Source organism: Scyliorhinus torazame, chromosome 18 (genome assembly GCF_047496885.1).
Source record: "Scyliorhinus torazame isolate Kashiwa2021f chromosome 18, sScyTor2.1, whole genome shotgun sequence".
In the NCBI taxonomy this organism is placed as follows: Eukaryota; Metazoa; Chordata; class Chondrichthyes; order Carcharhiniformes; family Scyliorhinidae; genus Scyliorhinus; species Scyliorhinus torazame.
This window is the reverse complement of record NC_092724.1, coordinates 65,592,789-65,598,788: the sequence shown is the minus strand read 5'-3', so window position 1 is coordinate 65,598,788 and position 6,000 is coordinate 65,592,789.

Sequence of the window (6,000 nt, the reverse complement as noted above, 5' to 3'; positions counted from 1 at the left end):
CCTCCTCCCCCCACTCCTCCTCCTCCCCTCTCCTCCTCCCTCACTCCTCCTCCCCACTCCTCCTCCTCCCCTCCACTCCTCCTCCTCCCTCCACTCCTCCTCCTCCCCCACTCCTTCTCCCCCCCCACTCCTCCTCCCCCACTCCTCCTCCCCCCCACTTCTCCTCCCCCCCCACTCCTCCTCCCCCCACTCCTCCTCCTCCCCACTTCTCCTCCTCCTTCCCTCCACTCCTCCTCCTCCTTCCCCCACTCCTCCATCCCCCACTCCTCCTCCCCCACTCCTCTTCCTCCCCCTACTCCTCATCCTCCCACTCCTCCGCCCCCCACTCCTCCTCCCCCACTCCTCCCCACTCCTCCTCCTCCCCCCACTCTTCCTCTTCCCCCTAATCCTCCTCCTCCCTCATTCCTCCTCCTCCCCCGCTCCACCTCCTCCCCACTCTTCCTCCTCCCCTCCTCCTCCCCCATTCCTCCTCCTCCGCCACTTCTCCTCCCCACCCCTCCTCCCCCCCACTCCTCCTTCCCCCACTCCTCCTGCCCCCACTCCTCCTCCTCCTGCCCCCACCCCTCCTCCTCCTCCCCTCACTCTTCCTCCTCCTCCACCCCACATCTCCTCCTTCTACTCCTCCCCCCACTCCCCCTCCTCCTCCTCCCCCCAATTCCTCCACCTCCTCCCCCCAACTCCTCCCCTCCCACTCCTCCTCCTCCTCCCCCTCCTCCCCCACTCCTCCCCACTCCACCTCCCCCGACTCCGACTCCTCCCCCCCACTCCTCCTCCTCCTCTTCCCTCACACTCCTCCTCCTCCCCCACTCCTCCTCATCCTCCCCCACACCTCCTCCTCCTCCCCCACACCTCCTCCTCCTCCCCCACTCCTTCTCCTCCTCCTCCTCCTCCCCCCTGCTCCTCCTCCCCCACTGCTCCTCCTCTTCCTCCTCCCCCACTCCTCCTCCTCCCCCACACCTCCTCCTCCCCCACGCCTCCTCCGCCCCCACGCCTCCTCCTCCTCCCACACTCCTCCCCCTCCCCCACTCCTCCTCCTCCCCCCCACTCCTCCTCCTCCCCCCGCTCCTCCTCCTCCCCGCTTCTCCTCCTCCCCGCTCCTCCTCCTCCCCGCTCCTCCTCCTCCCACTTCTCCTCCTCCTCCTCCCCACTCCTCCTCCTCCCCCACTCCTCCTCCTCCCCACTCCTCCTCCTCCCCCACTTCTCCTCCTCCCCTACTCCTCCTCCTCCCCCACTCCTCCTCCTCCCTCACTACTCCTCCCCCACTCCTCCTCTCCCCCACTCCTCCTCCACACCACTCCTCCTCCTCCTCCCCCACTCCTCCTCCCCCACTCCTCCTCCCCCCACTCCTCCTCCCCCACTCCTCCTCCCCCCACTCCTCCTCCCCCACTCCTCCTCCCCCACTCCTCCTCCCCCCACTCCTCCTCCCCACTCCTCCTCCCCCACTCCTCCTCCCCCACTCCTCCTCCCCCACTCCTCCTCCCCACTCCTCCTCCCCCACGCCTCCTCCCCCCACTCCTCCTCCCCCACTCCTCCTCCTCCCCCCACTCATCCTCCTCCCCCCACTCCTCCTCCTCCCCCCACTCCACCTCCTCCCCCCACTCCACCTCCTCCCCCCACTCCACCTCCTCCCCCCACTCCACCTCCTCCCCCCACTCCACCTCCTCCCCCCACTCCACCTCCTCCCCCCACTCCACCTCCTCCCCCCACTCAACCTCCTCCCCCCACTCCTCCTGCTCCCCCACTCCTCCTGCTCCCCCCACTCTTCCTCCTCCCCCCACTCTTCCTCCTCCCCCCACTCTTCCTCCTCCCCCACTCCTCCTCTCCCACTCCTCCTCCTCCCCCGACTCCTCCTCCTCCTCCCCCCACTCCTCCTCCCCCTCCTCAACCCCCTCCTCCTCCCCCTCCTCCTCCCACTCCTCCCCACTCCTGCCCCCACTCCTCCCCCCACTCCTGCCCCCACTCCTCCCCCACTCCACCTCCCCGACTCCGACTCCTCCCTCCCATTCCTCCTCCCCCACTCCTCCTCCTCCTCCTCCCCCACTCCTTCTCCTCCTCCTCCTCCTCCTCCCCTCCTCCTCCTCCTCCTTCCCCCACTCCTCCTCCTCCCCCTCCTCCTCCCCCACTCGTCCTCCTGCTCCCCCCCCCACTCCTCCTCCTCCCCCCACTCCTCCTCCTCACCCTTCCTCTCCTCCTCCCCCACTCCTCCTCCTCCCCCACTCATCCTCCTGCTCCCCCCACTCCTCCTCCTCCCCCCACTCCTCCTCCTTCTCCCTCCTCTCCTCCTCCCCCACTCCTCCTCCTCCCCCTCCTCTCCTCCTCCCCCACTCCTCCTCATCCCCCCCACTCCTCCTCCTCCCCCCCACTCCTCCTCCTGCCCCCACCCCTCCTCCTTCACTCCACTCCTCCTTCTTCTCCTTCCCCCCGACTCCTCCTCCTCCTTCCCCCCCACTCCTCCTCCTCCTTCTCCCCCACTCCTCCTCCTCCTCCTCTCCCCGCTCCTCCTCCCCGCTCCTCCTCCCACTCCTCCTCCTCCTCCCCACTCCTCCTCCTCCTCCCCACTCCTCCTCCTTCTCCCCCCACTTCTCCTTCTCCTCCACCCCTCCCACTCCTCCTCCACCCCTCCCACTCCTCCTCCTCCCCCCCACTCCTCCACCTCCCCCCACTCCTCCTCCTCTCCCCCACTCCTCCTCCTCCTCCTCCCCCACTCCTCCTCCCCCACTGCTCCTCCTCTTCCTCCCCCCACTCCACCTCCCCCCCACTCCTCCTCCTCCTCCTCCCCCACTCCTCCTCCCCCACTCCTCCTCCCCCACTCCTCCTCCCCCACTCCTCCTCCCCCACTGATCCTCCCCCACTCCTCCTGCCCCCCACTCCTCCTGCCCCCCACTCCTCCTGCCCCCCACTCCTCCTGCCCCCCACTCCTCCTACCCCCCCCACTCCTCCTGCCCCCCACTCCTCCTGCCCCCCACTCCTCGTGCCCCCCACTCCTCCTACCCCCCCACACCTCCTGCCCCCCACTCCTCCTGCCCCCCACTCCTCCTGCCACCCACTCCTCCTGCCCCCCACTCCTCCTGCCCCCCACTCCTCCTGCCCCCCACTCCTCCTCTCCGCCACTCCTCCTCTCCCCCACTCCTCCTCTCCCCGACTCCTCCTCCCCCACTCCTCCTCCTCCCCCCACATCTCCTCCTCCTCCTCCTACCCCACTCATCCACCTCCTCCCCCCCACTCCTCCTCCTCCTCCCCCACTCCTCCACCTCCCCCACTCCTCCACCTCCCCCACTCCTTCTCCTCCCCCACACTCCTCCTCCTCCTCCTCCCCCACTCCTCCACCTCCTCCACTCCTCCTCCTCCCCCACTCCTCCTCCTCCCCCACTCCTCCTCCTCCCCACCCCTCCTCCTACCCCACTCCTCCTCCTCCCCCACTCCTCCTCCTCCCCCACTCCTCCTCCTCCCCCACTCCTCCTCCTCCCCCACTCCTCCTCCCGCACTTCTCCTCCTCCCCCACTCCTCCTCCTCCCCCCAGTCCTCCTCCTCCCCCACTCCTCCTCCCGCACTCCTCCTCCTTCCCCACTCCTCCTCCTCCTCCCTCCACTCCTCCTCCTCCTCCTCCCCACTCCTCCTCCTCCTCCCCCCACTCCTCCTCCTCCTCCCCCACTCCTCCTCCTCTCCGCCCACTCCTCCTCCCCCCACTCCTCCTCCCCCCACTCCTCCTCCCCCACTCCTCCTCCCCCACTCCTCCTCCCCCACTCCTCCTCCCCGCACTCATTCTACCCCCACTCTTCCTCTCCCCCACTCCTCCCCCACTCTTCCTCTCCTACACTCCTCCCCCCACTCTTCCTCCCCCCACTCTTCCTCCCCGCCACTCCACCTCCCCCTCACTCCTCCCCACTCCTCCTCCCCCTCACTCCTCCCCCACTCCTCCTCCCCCCCACTCCCCCCCCACTCCTCCACCCCCCACTCCCCCCCACTCCTCCCCCACTCCCCCCCCACTCCTCCTCCCCCCCACTCCTCCTCCCCCCACTCCTCCTCCCCCCCACTCCTCCTCCCCCCACTCCTCCTCCCCCCACTCCTCCTCCCCCCCACTCCTCCTCACCCCCACTCCTCCTCCCCCACTCCTCCCCCCCACTCCTCCTCCCCCTCACTCCTCCCCCACTCCTCCTCCCCCTCACTCCTCCCCCACTCCTCCTCCCCCCACTCCCCCCCACTCCTCCTCCCCCACTCCTCCTCCCCCCCCACTCCTCCTCCCCCCCACTCCTCCTCCCCCCACTCCTCCTCCCCCACTCCTCCTCCCCCCACTCCTCCTCCCCCCACTATTCCTCCCCCCACTCCTCCTCCCCCCCACTCCTCCTCCCCCACTGCTCCCCCCCACTCCACCTCCCCCTCACTCCTCCCCCTCTCCTCCTCCCCCCACTCCTCCTCCCCCCACTCCTCCTCCCCCTCTCCTCCTCCCCCCACTCCTCCCCCCCGCCACTCCCCCCCCACTCCTCCACCCCCACTCCTCCTCCCCCCCACTCCTCCTCCCCCACTCCTCCTCCCCCCCACTCCTCCTCCCCCCACTCCTCCTCCCCCCACTCCTCCTCCCCTCACTCCTCCTCCCCCCCACTCCTCCTCCCCCCCACTCTTCCTCCCCCCCCCACTCCTCCTCCCCCCCACTTCTCCTCCCCCCCACTCCTCCTACCCCCCACTCCTCCTCCCCCCGACTCCTCCCCCCCACTCCTCCTCCCCCCCACTCCTCCTCCCCCCACTCCTCCTCCCCCCCACTCCTCCTCCCCCCCACTCCTCCTCCCCTCCCACTCCTACTCCCCCCCACTCCTCCTCCTCTCCCCTACTCCTCTCCCTCCACTCCTCCTCCCCCACCCCTCCTCCCCCCCACTCCTCCTCCCTCCTCTCCCCCCACTCCTCCCTACTCCCCCCCCTCCCCCCCGCCATCACTGGCTGCGGACGCTACTTCCTGGTTGCCGGGATGGGCCCGCCTCCTTACCTCCCTCTTCCGTATCGTCAGCCAGTCGTTCTATAAGCCTTCATCACGGCTCTATCCACTTGAGTGGCAACCTTCAGTCGATTTTATTTTGCAGGTGTGAACGGCGACGCCGTGACCTGGGGTTACGCAGTTGGGACTTCGGCACATCCGAGCCGAAGAATAGCGGGGGCCTGTGTGAAGCGCCTCGATTAGCCTCTTGGCAGATTCTCCGACGTGTGCGGTGCAGACCACGATGAAGCCGTTCCCGCCGATTGGGAGAATGGCGGGACGGCGTTGGACCAGCGTCGCGCGGGAAAATGGCGTAAACATCGATTCTCCGGGACGCCGCGGCATGGGAGAATCGCGCCCAACATTTTGTTAGATTGTTCTTTGCATTATTAGTCTAAACCCTATGGTGCATTGGTCACTATTTCCCAAATGCTCCCCATAGATACTTGGCCCAGTTAACCAACACATTCCCCAGCAAAGCCTAATAGGTGGACCAAAAAGGTTCAACAGTTCAGAAATGTCTGACCCTTGATGCACGATCAATTACACAAAGACGAGAGTTGAATGCAACTGAGGCTTTATTACACTAAGATGTGTGGCCTCCTACAGCAGCTGGCGAAATGGCTGCTGTATGGGGATTACACATATTTATACTCCGCCTACTGGGCGGAGCCAGCAGTCAGGGAACTACCCCTTTACCTGTAGTACAGGGCCTTACCACAAATCACCTAATATATACATCAGTGGTGACTACCACATTCACCCCCTGTTAAAATTGAGTCCGGCGGGGGTGGTGGAGAACTATATACAAGTAGAACAGCACAGAACCGGCCCTTCGGCCCTCGATGTTGTGCTAAGCATTGTCCGAAACCAAGATCGAGATATCCTACCCCCTGTCATTCTGGTGTGCTCCATGTGCCTATCCAATAACCGCTTGAAAGTTCCTAAAGCGTGCGACTCCACTATCACAGCAGGCAGTCCATTGCATACCCTAACCACTGAGTAAAAAACCTACCTCGGACATCCCTCCAATA